Genomic DNA, 15,356 nt, shown 5'->3' on the forward strand with positions numbered 1-15,356 from the left:
GTGGTGCCACTCATCAGTGCTCTAAGATGGAGAGATTTTTTTTTATTCTTTTAAAAAATATTATAATAAGTATTACATATGTGTCCTTCCCCCCCCCCCACCGCCCTTGACAATCCCCTGCACTCCCTTACCCCCCAGTGTCTTATGTCCATTAGTTATGCTTATATGCATGCATACAAGTCCTTTGGTTGATCTCTTACTCCCCTCCCTTCTGCCCCCCCAACCCTCTCTGGCCTTCCCATTGCAGTTTGACAATCAGTTTGAGGCAGCTCTGCCTCTGTATCTATTATTGTTCAAAAGTTTGTAATGGTCTTTATTACATGTGGTATTTTTCCTTCATTGACTGGCTTATTTCACTTAGCATAATGCTCTCCAGTTCCATCCATGCTGTTGCAAATGGTAAGAGTTCCTTCTTTTCTACAGCAGCATAGTATTCCATCGTGTAGATGTACCACAGTTTTCTAATCCATTCATCTACTGATGGGCACTTAGGCTGTTTCCAGATCTTAGCTATGGTGAATTGTGCTGCTATGAATATATGGGCATATATCCTTTCTGATTGGTGTTTCTGGTTTCTTGGGATATATTCCTAGAAGTGGGATCACAGGGTCAAATGGGAGTTCCATTTCCAGCTTTTTGAGGAGACTCCATACTGTCTTCCATAGTGGTTGCACCAGTCTGCATTCCCACCAGCAGTGCACAAGTGTTCCTTTTTCTCCACATCCTCTCCAGCACTTGTCGTTTGAGGATTTGTTGATGATAGCCATTCTGACAGGTGTGAGATGGGTACCTCATTGTTGTTTTGATTTGCATCTCTCGGATGATTAGTGACTTTGAGCATGTTTTCATATGTCTCTTGGCTTTCTGGATGTCCTCTTTTGAAAGGTGTCTATTTAGATCCTTTGCCCATTTTTTGATTGGATTGTTTATCTTCTTTTGTTAAGTTGTATGAATTCCCTATAAATTTTGGAGATTAGGCCCTTATCAGATATGACGTTGGCAAATATGTTTTCCCATGCAGTGGGTTTTCTTGTTGTTTTGTTGATGGTTTCTTTTGCTGTGCAGAAGCTTTTTATTTTGATGTAGTTAAATTTGTTCATTTTCTCTTTAGTTTCAACTGCCCTAGGAGCTGTATAAGTGAAGAAATTGCTTCTGCATATGTCTGAGATTTTGTTGCCTTTGGATTCTTCTAGAATTTTTATGGTTTCCTGTCGTACATTTAAGTCCTTTATCCATTTTGAGTTTATTCTTGTGTATGGTGTAAGTTGGTGGTCTAGTTTCATTTTCTTGCATATATCTGTCCAATTTTTCCAACACCATTTATTGAAGAGACTATCTTGGCTCCATTGTATGTTCTTGCCTCCTTTGTCAAATATTAATTGAGCATATTGGTTCGGGCTAATTTCTGGACTCTCTATTCTATTCCACTGATCTATATGTCTGTTCTTGTGCCAGTACCAGGCAGTTTTGAGAACAGTGGCTTTGTAATACAGCTTGATATCTGGCATTGAGATCCCACCTACTATGTTCTTTCTCAGGATCGCTGCAGCTATTTGGGGTCTTTTTTTATTCCAGATGAATTTTTGGAGAGTTCGTTCTAGATCTTTGAAGTAGGCCATTGGTATTTTAATGGGAAGTGCGTTGAATTTATAGATTGCTTTGGGTAGTATGGACATTTTAATGATGTTGATTCTACCAATCCAAGAACATGGTATGTTCTTCCATAAGATGGAGAGATTTAGTTAGACCTAATGACCAGATAAACGGAGAATTCTGAGTAAGGACCTTTGGGGACTGACTGGTGTGAGGAGGATTATGTTGTTCTATTTCCCTGCACTCATCACCATGGCTGAGGCCACAATAGAAAGAGAGACAGGGCACTAACAAGAGTCACATGTGGATGCTGTTGTGGTGGAGGTGGAGGAGAGAGCAGAAGGGTAGCCCAGGGCTTGGTGGAGAAAGCACACAGAGCAAAGTGCAAGGTCAATGCAAAGATGAGGTGGGAGAGAGCACTCAAGAGGATCAAGATATTGGATTCCACTGCCCAAGTAATTAGCCCTCCTAGGCAATCCTGCCTGTTACTTGACCTGTTGCCCAGGCCTCTGTCTCCCTGTCACCCTGGCACCTTCCTCACCCTTGAGGAGGCCACCAAGCTTAGCCCTAGAATGGATAGAACCATTCACTTGTCTTACTTCCCATGAGCTGGTGCTAAGACAACCTGTCCTCTTGTGACAAGTCGCCTTTGTCTAGTATGAGCAGGATCATTTTTAAAGTCCTTGTGCTGTCACTTAGGCCTGGAGTGTCAGAGATTTCTCTCCCCTCAAAGATCACCTGTCAGAGTTAGCAGGGTATTCTAGTCTCAAGAGGCCTGAGGGAAAAGTTCTGGGGTCTGTGGGGTGTGGAGACAGGGATGAAGTCAGTCTGCAAATACTCCAGATCTGACTCATTCCCGATGGAGGTGATGCATTCCTCCCTGGAGAAAGAGAAGAGGATAGAGAACTTTGTTTGAGTAGCCAACATATGTCCAGCATTTAGACAGAAACTTATATTTGTAATATCACATAATTTCTGTAGTATCAGAGCCTGCTGCATAATACATCCTCAGTAAGCGTAAATAAAAGGCATGAACATTTGGATTACCCTGAGAGGTATCACAGTCCTCATCATACAGAAGAGAAAGCCAAGGCTTGGGGAAAATAAACAATTTGCCAAAATTCACACTCCAGTGGATTTGAACATTAATCTTTCTTTTTGGTGCCAAAGATCGTTCTCTTTCTAATTTGACATGAACCCAACACATTGGCCACAACCCCCTCTAGGTTTCCTCCAACGGGAGCCTGTTTAAACTAGGCTTGTGCATAATTTGACCTTATTGAACGTCAGTTTGCTCACCAAGTAAATGGACTGGCCGACAGCACTTTGTGATGTAGGAAGCAGCTACTGTTTCTTCCCTAGAGGACTCCTAAAGCTGAGATCATGTGAATGGCAATGCAGCCCCCTCTCCTCTACATCCAAAGCCCAGTGCTTGGTGATAAGCGCATCCATGTGCTGTTTGCTCTGTTTCTCTGGCTCCGTGCCCCAGGAGGTGGATCTACACATGTGCTAAATGTGTTTCACCAGCACCTGAGAGTGATGCTTTATTCTACTCTGGACACACACACACACACACACACACACACACTGGAACACGATAGCAGAAAGAGATAGAGGGAAGGATCCTGGCAGGGGGTTCAATTTGCAAATATAAATGGCAAACAACCTCTTGTTCCAACTCTCTGCAAGGTTCTTAAAGATGCTTAAAAGGGCCTGCCAGGTCCTACATCCCGTTACTTCTCAGAATTATTCAATTTGACTTTGGGTGGTGGAAACACAATGCAATGTACAGATCGTGTATCGTAGAAATGTACACGTGCGTGAAATCTACATAGTCTTATTAACCAATGTCACCCCATTAACTTTAATTTTTTTAAAAGTATTTATTCCAATGAAAGTAGAGTTTATTCCAATTGTTGTGTACGTCCTCTGCTGTAGTTTTGTTTTGTTTTTTTCCTCTGCTCTGGTTTGACCAAGAGATGGTCTGTATAGGTTTGGCCAAGAGAGACCTTTGTAGCATGAAAACACGGTCAGTCAGTGAGTCCCACAGAGCTCCTGAGGCACATGGACCACGCTTCCCTAGCATAAACATTGCTAACTTCCACTGAGCAAGTTATGTTCCAGGATCTTTGCCGAGCGCTCCAAATAAGGTATCCCATTGAATCCTCACCACAACTCTTGGAAGTTTGAGTTATTATATATACCCATTTCCAGATGAGGAAATAACTAACTTGGCCATAGCTACTCACTTAGCTGATCCTTAGCAGAAGAAAAGTGGGAACCCACGTCTGCCTGAGTCCTAACTACACAAGACCACAGAGTTCAGTGAGATGGTGTTTAAGGATTGTCGGCTGCTGGGGTGAAGGGGATCATTAAGGAGATTCAAGAGAAAGAAATTTTTCCATTTTTTACCATCATGTGCAGTGTGCCGTGGACAGTACACAGTTGTGGGGAGTCTTGGGGCAAGTTCTCTAGGAGGCAGACAGGACACGCCACCAATTTCTCCCATTCATTCATCCATGACTTAATTCAGGTAGTCAACCAACAGGTTCTGTGCCATTCTGTGGAAATACACAATTAAATATCATCTAGTTTCTACATTTAGTAAGCTCACAGCAATGGGGGAGACAGATTATAAATTAGTTTTTATACTGTCAATGCATGCTTTGGTGGATGGGAGCTATGCAAGCCCATGGTAGGGGTGTCCAGATTAGATGAATTTACAGTGATGGAAGGAGACAAAGGCCTTTGAATTAATTTAAACTATAAAAACAACTGGATTTGAGTCCTGTTTGTGTGATCTTATGCCAGTTTAAACCCTTTGAACTATACACTGTCATTTTTTTTCTGGATTACAAAAGTACCAAACTAATTATATTACCAACCCTAAAAGGGTTGTGGAGTTGATTAAATGAGTTAGTGTACATGAAAAATTATTATTCATCATAATAATGGTGAGTTTGAAAAGGCATGAAAGCAATGTAAGTATTTCCATAATACAGGATTAGGCATCAATCCATGCAATGAAATTTATGCTGATACTCCAAGGAAATGGGTTGTTCTGGGAATTTGAAATAACCAGCCACCCTTCAGGGAGCCAACTCTCTCCATGTGGTATTGAGGAGAAAAACTATGTCCAGAAATTAGCAGGTATAATTTTTTCTACAGTAGGATAAAATATATAACCAATACTTTTCATTAGATCTCAGAGAAATCGATTCATCAAATCATAAGTGTTTATTGATCACAGCCATGTACCCAGTGCTGTGGTGATTTCTGTGTAAAACTTCAAAGAACTAATGAGGTAGTTAGAAAGAAAAGAATAAGATATTTTAAATAATTAACTACCAAACTGCAACTGCCTCTGGTCACAATGGGAAAAGGGAAAATTCAGTTTAAGCCCAAGCAGTGAAAGACGCTTTCATGGAGAGGTGGAAGCTGAATTATACCTTAAAGAAAGTCAAAGGTTGGAAAAGCAAAAAGGTGGTAAAAGAGGATGAGAATAAATGAAGGGGTGCGTGGGGTGGCTAGGAAAATTGGAGACACATAATGAAATGTGGGGACAAAGGGAGGAGAAAGTTAAAGAGAGAGAAAAGCCTGAATAGGAGGATGAGAGCATTCTCAGAGAGGCTGGAAGGCTTGGCCAGAGGCCGAAGAAGCCGAGTCTGTGACAGCAAGGTGGGTTGAAGGTAGCCAAATTATATTCTGAGGAGCCCGGATTTGATGCCCCTGTCAGATGAACTCTTCCCCATTCATGACAGGCACTGTCAGGTGAAGACGTTCTGAAGGGTGGCTTGAGGGGAAATCAAGAGCACAAAGTAGAAAGCCCAAAATCAGAGACTCTCAGTAGAGGAGTCTACAGTACATTCATGAGGGCCTGCATCTGCAAGAACAATGAGGAAAAGGCAGATCGGAGGGGACATAACAGGACTTGGAATACTAGAAATAAAAATGAGGAATGAAGACGAAGAAAAAGTCAAGGAATCCTGCTAAGATTCTGCTCAACTGAGACACTTGATGAAAGTGGCTCCTCTGGGGAAAAGTAAAGTGTTTGGAAAGAAGAAGTGTGGTGACTTCAAGTGGGAATGTGTGCAGTTTGAGGTGAAGGGCAAGTCACTGCCGTGGGAAAATCCCAGGAGCAGCTGAGATGAGATTGAAATGGCGGAGGCGAGATCAGGGCTGGACAGTACACAGGAGGGATGTACTGGCAGTGACATCCACAAGGCCTGGGAGGGACAAAGATGAAAGGACCAAAGAAAGGTCCTCACAGTAGCCTCACATTGAGGAAGGCAGGATAAAAAATGAAATATTGCGGCCAGACAAGGAGCAACACCAGAAATGGGAGCAGAACCCCCAAAATCTGGTGTACAAAGATCCAAGTAGGAGAAAATATCACAAAGAAGGGAACTGCCCATAGTGCCACACTGCCAAGGTCAGGAATAATGGAGCAGGGGGCAGAAAAGGCTGTTTGTTTTGCAAAAAGTCAGATATGTCAATATCATTTGGGAGCGAATGCCAGCCTGTATTTAAACCAAGAGTGGGGTATCAGAAAGTGAAGGCATCTGCAAAGACCATCAGCTTTAGGATTTGCCAGGAAAAAAGAAGAGGGGTGATTAGCGGTGTGAAGCATTGAGCACAGGGCTTTCTAGAGCTGAACATTGCAGCAATGGAGACACAAACTGAAGCCGTGAGAGTGGAGTACCCACAGGCACCTTGTGGAAGCACAATCCCAGCAGAGACACGGGCCCAGAGTTCACAGGAAGCAGTGGTCTCTAAATAAGAGGAAAGAAACACTTCCTTTGAGAAGGAAGGGAACGTCTACTTCAGAGACAACCCTTCCTGTGGTGAAATGAGGGTACCTGAGATGGTCACCAAGGTGGCTTGACTCTCCCGCTGCTCTGAAAGGCCATGTAGCATGAGTGAGGAAGAAAGCTTTGATAGTTTGAGCTACTGAGATTTTCAGATTGTTATTGCAGCATCACCCATCCCTTCCCAAATGAATACAAGGAGAGAGCTGCCTCCTGAGATTAGGACAGCAGGGAGGAACTGGGGTTTTAAGGACAGAAAAGGTATGAAATAATAGCAGGAATACCTAAGTGATTCAAAAAGGTATGCTTTCCCAACATGTGTTCTCAAAATTTCAAAACTATGGAAAAGTTCAGGAACCAGTCTAATAGTGCCCACCCACAGGCCCTCCTCCGAGGCTCACCAATTGTCAACATTTTGCCACATCGCATTCTCTCTCTGCATGTGCTGTGTATGGACACATACCAGCACCTCCGTTCCTCTTTCTTTAAGTCAGTGGTTCTCAACCTCCTGGCCCTTTAAATACAGTTCCTCATGTGACCCAACCATAAAATTATTTTCGTTGCTACTTCATATCTGCAATGTTGCCAGTGTTATGAATCGTAATGTAAATATCTGATATGCAGGATCGTCTTAGCCGACTCCTATGAAAGGGTCGTTCGACCGCCAAAGGGATCGCGACCCACAGGTTGAGAACTGCTGCCCTAGACAGAGGGACAGGGATAAGCGAGATGCGAACAGAGAACTAAATGAGCAGCAAGGAAGCCCTGTGAGGAGCACAAGCAGAGTGAGTGAGCCATGAGAAAGGAAAGGGTCACCAGAAAGAAAAGGGCCCCCTGACACAGCCCAGCTGCTCAGGGAAGCCTGACCTTGGGGCGCTGAAGCCCGCCTTTGTCATGTGCCTTCACCAGCCAAATTGGTCTCTTTCCCACCCTGTCCCACAGTACTGGCCCTCTCAGCACTCAAACATTTTGTTTCTTTTACGTTTACTTTCTTCTCCTGAACCAGAATTAAACTCGGGTTACACTCTGTGAAGTGCTGGGCACACAGTTGATTGATGGTGACAAATGCTACTTCCTTTGACTCCTTCCCTCCCTGAGGCAGTGTCTGTCAGAGTTGGTTGGACCATAGGAAATGGCCGTTTGGCAGGTCTCAGATGGTTGCGTGTTAGTCATTTCATGTGGTGCAGGTCCGTATTTCACTCAGTGAGAGGATGGTGATTCAGCTTAGAAGAAGACGTCTCCTCCAGGCGATGGCTGCAGGTGGTGAGCAGCCTTGTCCTGCATATCCTGCGGGTTTCAAATACCAGCTACATGGGCCACCACACAAGGAACTGGGGGTGTAGATGTAGGAGGCCCCTGCCCTCGAGGGGCTGGCAGTCCCAGAAAGAGAGAGGCAAGAAAAGTTATAATTCAATATGCAGATTAGTTAGCAAAAGTCCGCCCAGCCGATGTGGCCCAGTGGTTGAGCATGGACCTATGAACCAGGAGGTCACAGTTGGAATCTGGTCAGGGCATATGCCTGGGTTATGGGCTCCATCCCCAGGTTATGGGCTCCATCCCCAGTAGGGGGCATGCAGGAGGCAGCCAATCAATGATTCTCTCTCATCATTAATGCTTCTATCTCCCTTTCCCTTCCTCTCTGAAATCAATAAAAATAAAAGTAATTATAATACTAAAGTCCAAACAACATGCTATGTGAAGGCAATGAGGGGAATAAGGAGCTTGGTCTGGGCAGAGCTGAGAATGACCGCAGGGAAGGGGCGAGTTTGGACCTAGCACACCAGCATTCCGGGCAGCGGAGCCAGAGACAAGTCTCCAAAACAAATATGAAATCGTGAATGCGAGCGCTCTCAGATAGACCTTTAAAAGGAAACCAGAGATACGGGTCCTGTACCTGTGTTTGCTAGGAAGATGAACAGGATTTCCTCCTGGGGCCCTTCCCCCGAGGAGGAGTGGGTGTCTGGCTGCCTTGGCCCCGCTCCTGCCTCCCTCCAGCAGTGTCTGTGCAGCCACAGCCCGGCCCACCAGCCTCTGTTCCCCCTTCTCCTCTGACCACGGCCAGCCGGTCAGGGAGTGGGTTTCTCAGCCTTCCGTAAGGCTGGCCTCCCCACCACCCTCCCTAAACTCTGCTCTGCCAGGAAAGAGGTTGTTTCTTTGTCCTTCTCCTCATGGCCACATTGTAAGCCCGTGCTGAGGGTAGCAGCTCCATCGATGTTATTGATGCTGCCAGGGACTGGGCAGGGGCTGGCTCTCTGTCAGACACCTGTGCTGGATAAATCGCTCCCCTGGTACTGGCTGCTGTCTTCCCTGAGTTGCACCTTCCACCTTCAAGGTCTTCATCACCTCAGGTTGCAGAAGCCCCAGGGGAGGCACTGAGAGGCCCTGGTTGGGGGATGTGAAAAGTGGGAGGGGCCGAGTCCCAGGGAGACAGGTCCCAGGCAGCTCCTGAAGAATACTCAGCACCCAGAAAGAAAGCCCGTCTCCTAAAAGTTCCTCCTATGTGGCTGACTCCTGGAATTTTTGTAAAGAATAGGATAACTACATGTATACAAAATAGCTCCTGTATTTTCTAATTAAACTTATTTTGTCAACAGATTTTTAGGAAGAGCTCAGGCAGTCTGATGCTCCCCAGTCCCTCCCCTTCCCTACCACCCCCATCCCAAATTAATATCTAACAGGTGTCCTACTCTCAGTAGATAAGCCAGGATCGATTGTTTGCTACAGCCCCTGTTCATATCCACCTTAGATGGTAATAGCTTCAAGTTGATTGGATCTTAAGACTGTAAGAGGTCCCTGGTGACATGACTTTGCTGGCAATGTTAGGCCAGCCATTGTCTCTCCAAACACTCGCTAATTAAAGCACAATCCCTCCCCCACACACACACACATACACACACACACACACACTGCCACCCCACACCAAGGCAATGTGAGAGAGCCGCACCGGGCACCCACTGGGGGAGGCTCACTGATGGTGAAGTGGGAGGATGCCTCACTATGACCTTGGGAGTGTGGATATGTCTCCTTGCAGAGCCAATGGAGGCTCCAGGTTTCCCCCCTCTCTCCCTTCTTTTTTCTCTTATATGCCTGTTGACAGTGTCATTTCTCAACTTGATAAACTTGTCAGAGGGAGCTCTGGGGAAGCATGACACACGGAGGTTGGAGTGATTGCTGAGTATCCAGGGAGAAGGGGCTGGGAGTTGTGAGAGGGACTGGGACATTAGCCTGGGGGCGGGCAGCTGTTCTGGGGTGTTCCTGGCTCACTGGCAATAGCACCACCCCCATCAGGCACCTTGGCAGACCAGGACCTGGGAGGAGGGAAGGAGAGCTTCAGGGACCAGAATGGGATGGGAACTAGGGGAGACGTGGATGGACAGTGCCAGCAAGGAGTGTGCGAGGCTGTGTGTGTGCACCTAGGTATGACACTGTGTGTAATGTGTGTGAGCATGCATGAGACAGGCCATGTGAGGCTATGTGGGGATTGCTGGGTGTGAAGGTGGGATGGAGGGTGGAAAGCAAAGAGCATTAGAGCCTTCTTGGAAAAGCAAAATGCAAACCATGACTTGGGGTTGCTGTTGCTGCTGATCTCTCCTACCAGTAGCACCTGAAAGATCTCAGCTATCTACCTGGAATGTGTAATTATCCATAATCATGAAAATTTACACTAAATGTTCCCTTGAACATAGAGGGTAAGGAAGCAGCAATCACTGCAGTCCTGAGTCTGACACAAGGCTTTATGTCACTGGCATTCTATTGCTACTAATCAAACAAATGTTGAGTCAATGAAAAAAAAACCAAACAGAACTTTTGCCTGACCTCATGTGCTGGGGGACGGGGGAACCCGGGTTAAATGAGTGTGGATGCAAAAGGGCTCACATACTAAGCCTGACAGCTCAGGGGAAGCCAGCATGGCAGGTCCTACAAACTCAGAGACTGAAAGTGACCACATTGGATGGCCTGAACATGAACATTTCTAACAGCGGCCATGGCAGTCAGCCTGTAGTTTTCTTGACAAAGGTCAATCTTTACCTTAAGTGAGCCTGTCTATTGTCTTTTTACATCTCAGATAACATACCTTTGAAAGGTCAGGGGAAATCTTTCCAGACCCCTCAGGGCACACACTGTGCACCAGAGCACAGGCCACAGAACCCCTCATTGTTATCTTCAGCCTATACCCTCTGCTGTAAGTGTTAATTATTAACTATCTTGTACCCCCCAGTGTAAAAGAAGCCCTGTCTCCCATTTTACTTTTTACCCAATCCCAGCGATTGCCCACTTTGCTTTCTCTGACAGACTAGGTCTACCACCAATAGATTTTTGAATTCTCCTTCCATCTTCTCCTTTGACTCTAATGCAGTGGTTCTCAACCTCTGGCCCTTTAAATACAGTTCCTCATATTGTGACCCAACCATAAAATTATTTTCGTTGCTACTTCATAACTGTAATGTTGCTACTGTTATGAATCGTAATGTAAATATCTGATACGCAGGATGGTCTTAGGCCACCCTTGTGAAAGGGTCGTTCGACTGCCAAAGGGTCGCGACCCACAGGTTGAGAACCGCTGCTCTAATGACTAAAATTAGCTGCAAAGCTGCCATTCTCCAGAGCATTTTCTCAATCCATTGAGATTTTGCTTCCTGGCAATTGTCAGTTTGACTCAAATAAACTCAGAAAGAGTTGAGTTTGAATATCAGCTCTACCCAAATTACCTCTTCTCTCCAATCATGTTTCCTCATCTGTATGATGGGAGATCTGAAAATTCATTACCGAGGACAGCATCCAATATCCTAACTTCCAGATAGAAATCCCAAGTGCTGTCATGGAGATCCGTGCAACAGTGCAAATGGGAGACATTTGTAACTTACAACCCACCCCACCTTCATGTTTCTCTCCAGCGGGAAGGCCCTGGCGAGCTGCCGAAGAACAGGTGTCCTCTTTTTCCTGTGTCTTTAACAAGTGCAATACGCTTCTGCCAGCGTTTCCGAGTTACTAGAACACATCTCAGGTGCTGCCTTGAGGAGCCGAGGCCAAGAAATTCACCTCACTTGGGAAGTGCAATAATTGTTCTATGGTGCCCTGCCTGGCGTGTGATATTTGTATTATAATATAAGGTCTAGGGCTAAAGGAAAGAAAACTGTTGGAGTTCAGGATTATTGATACACGTGTGAATGACAACACTGACAGCTAATATGAGGAGCTCTAGCTGTGTCCAGGCTTCTAAGCCAGGAGGGAGGTTAAATTAATCAATTAGGCCATTGACAACAGCCAGGGAGAGGGGAACCGGCATCCCAGCTCACCGGCTCACCTTCTTGGCCTTTGCATAATGAGAACGACATTTTGGAAGCACATGTAACTAAACACACACACCAAACACGCAGGGAGGAAATTGCTAATGCAATTAATACATTGAAAGGGCATCGATGAGCTCCTACTTAATCGAATCATATGGTTAAAATGGAGTAACTGCATTATCATCCAGAGCCACCCATGTTCAGATGTAACACAGTAGAGTGTGGGTTGTCCAGGGGCATAACAGGAAATAGCAATGGGAATGTAGAGGCCTGGGGTCTTGGCCTCAGTTTTGCATTAACCAGCCCCATGGCCTCTGGGGCTCAGTTTCCTCAACTGCAAAATGAGAGGCTTGGATTAGAAGGCTCCTAAGGTCTCATCCAGCTTTGAGTATAATTTCATTGGTCTTTGTTGGTACAGTGGCCCCTTGGGTCCTACGTGCCTGTGTCACCATTTTGAATGTGAGTGGCCTTTGTTTGAGAGTGTCGGCTGGTGGAGGCCTGACTCATAGAATGGGAGCGAGCAGGGCTGCCGTGGTCACTTTCTTCTTCTCTGCAGCGCTTCTCTCATTGGGGAGCTAAATGAGACTGGTCAGTGTTGCTTGCCTTTTAAATTTTCTGGTTTTTATCCACACCCCCCGCAGAGATTTTCAGTTTTCATTTACCTTCACTGTGGGTTTCAATCTTCCCCAGCCCCCCAAACAATCTCTCTACACTGTTGCTTTAAAAAAAGAAAAAGAAAAAGCTTCAAATTGGCTCTGCCTCCTTAAGATTTTGGAAACTTCACCGTGCGGGTCTCCAGAACCAAAATCTGGGGCCTGTGCTATTTGGTGGTGTCTGTACCTCAGAGGACTCTTCTAGCTTTTTCCCATTTCAAAGCCCTTGGGTTCACACAAATGCTCATGGAGAGAGAACTCCCCCACCCCCCTCCCCCACCCCTCACCCCTCACCCTTTAGCAAAAATTCAGGGTTGTCACCAGGAGAAAAGAGGTTTTTCTGTGGAAATCTTCCTCATGCTGGTTAGAAAGCCACTCACATCTCAGGGTGAACTCTGCTAACTCGCCTGTTGTCTTTGTGAGTGAGAAGTGAAAGCCAAACAAAGGTATAAAGAGCTGATCCATCTAAAGATTGCTCTGGATTCCATTGGGCAGCAGCTTTCTGATGACTGCATCTTTGCTGTAGACAGCTGTACAATTGAGACAGCAGCAGGACTCCAGATGGGCTGTGACTTGCTAGGCAACAGACTTAGAAGTTTGGCCAAATCAGCCCCCAGATAATCACCAGGGGTGAGGGGTGGGGGAGTGCAGGGCTGATCCAGAGCTTTTGTTGTAATTCAGGGGCTGGGGGATTCACCCCCTGGACAGAGGAAGCAAGGGGGGGTGTAAGGTTGACTTCTCCTGTGATGTGTGAGGTCTTTTCTTTACCTGTAAGAAATTCCTAGGAGAGAAGAGCTGGGAGTACCTTCTGGAGAGGGGGTATGCACGATGGTTAGAAGCCAGGGATCCTAAGTCCAGCACACCTCAGTTTGAGTCTTGGCCCTGCCTCTGAGTAGCTCTGTGACCTTGAAGCTAGTTTCTGGGGTTGATGCTCCCAAAGCAACTGAATATGTTTGACACATTTAATCAGAGTGGCCTCTTTTTCTTTTTTTAAAATCCGCACCTCAGGGTATTTTTTCCATTGATCTTTAGAGAGAGTGGAAGGGAGGGACTGAGGGAGGGAGGAAGACAGGGAGAGGAGGAGGAGGAGGAAGAGGAGGAGGAGGAGAAGGAGATAGATAGAGAGAGAGAGAGAGAGAGAGAGAGAGAGAGAGAGAGGTAAGAGAGACTCATTGATTGGTTGTCTCCTGCACACTCCCCAACCAGGACCAGTGATCAAATCTGCAACCCAGGTACATGCCCTTGACTGCGAATAGAACTCCTGACCATTCAGTGCACAGGCTGATGCTCTAACTACCGAGAACACCAGCCAGGGCGTGGCCCTTTCTTTTACAAGGAGAAACTTAACAACAAGCAGGACACGGTGACTAGATGAAGATCAAATAACTACTAGGCAGTAAAGATTAATCTGAAATCCAGTTCTCCTCACTCCCTATTCAGTGGTCTTTCCTCTATATCAGTGAGTCCAAATTTGAGTAATTCAGATTCTGAAATCTGAACATTAATCAAATGTGCCAGGTGAGTCTTAAGATGAAAAGGACAAATTCAAGAAAGACCCCCCACACTGCACTTCAGTACCTAAGATGGAATTTCTCAGCGAAAGGCTCTCATTCCTTGTGTATTTATTCTCCATGTACAGAAGATGGGAAAAACAGAAAATATTAATCTCAAGAGGTAAAAAGGACCCCAGAAAGAGTAATCTAAACAGTTATTGGTGATGTCTTTGCATAAACAAAGCAACTTCTGGCAGAACTTCAGGAGGAAGCATCTGTGTGCCTTGTATGTGAGTGGGGTCCCTTCCAGCGATTGCAGAGAAGGCTCGGTGTTCTCTCCTGGGCACATTTCAGAGAGATGAGCCGGCTTCAGGATGCCCCGGCTTTTCCTTGGACTTCTCTAGGAATCAGGGAGCTATTTGGGGTGTGTACCAATCAGGCATTCAAAGAGGAACACTGGAAAAGGGCCCCTCAGGTGGGAACAGGGGAGAAGCAGATGGTAAAAAGGGGTTTTGGTGTCTCTTGAACATGAACGCCCTGGAAACTTCGTTTTAACTTGGGTTTTTATGGTTACTTTGGGCAGCCACAAAGGATCACAGAACTGTGGTGGCAGCTATGCTGGGAGAGGAGAAACATGTGTCTTAGAGCATTTCAGGTACAAAGGCAGGTGGCCTCAGATCAACTGCAGGCCAGGAAATGGAAAAGCCTATTGTCGTTTTGGACTTTGCAGGCATCTGAGAGTAAATAATCCTTCTCATATAGCTTTAGCCCTGTGCTATCTTAATTGCAATCTCTGGTGAGATTTGGAGTTATGCGTTTTTAACAAGCAAACCATAAAATAAGGTTTAATCTCCCCAGAGTACCGGAGTTAATTTCTCTGTCCACAGGCTAAAATCTTTTTAAAGGTTAGGAGTGCTTGGGTTTTCTTTCTAGGTCTCTGGGTTGGCTGGACGCCTGCAGGTGTCTCCTATGGCTGGCTGCTGGAGGCTGGCTTTCATCAGTGCTAAAGACCCAGCCCTCAGAAACCAGGCGATAAGAATCAGGGGTTGGGTCCTAGTATTCACCACTCTCCCTTATCCTAATGGAGAGTAATTGGTATTTATTAGAACTCTGTCTGTGGCAAAACAAAACAAAACAAACAAACAAAAAACAAACACATTTGTTTGAAGAAGACCAGGGATAGACGCTTTTCTCTGCAATTAGAAGCTGTGGGATTTGGGGAAAATGATCTAACCTCTCTGCCCTTCAGTTTTCTGTAAAATGGGTATAATATCTACTACCTAGGGGTTCTGTGAATGTTAAATGGTACATGGATGGCTTTTTAAAAAAAATAGTGAAACACAAAATAGTTGTTCAGCTCGCTTTCTTACCTAGTCATTCATCCAGGTGGAATCTGCTGCCTACACCCAGAAAGTGCTTTCCCATAGAGTCAGATCATGGAGCGCAGTTCCCAGGTACTCAGAGCACAGTGAGAACCTAATCCTGGCTCCACGCTGGCCAGCACAGGTTTACTGTCAG

Source organism: Myotis lucifugus, unplaced genomic scaffold (genome assembly GCF_000147115.1).
Source record: "Myotis lucifugus unplaced genomic scaffold, Myoluc2.0 scaffold_139, whole genome shotgun sequence".
Classification (NCBI taxonomy): Eukaryota; Metazoa; Chordata; class Mammalia; order Chiroptera; family Vespertilionidae; genus Myotis; species Myotis lucifugus.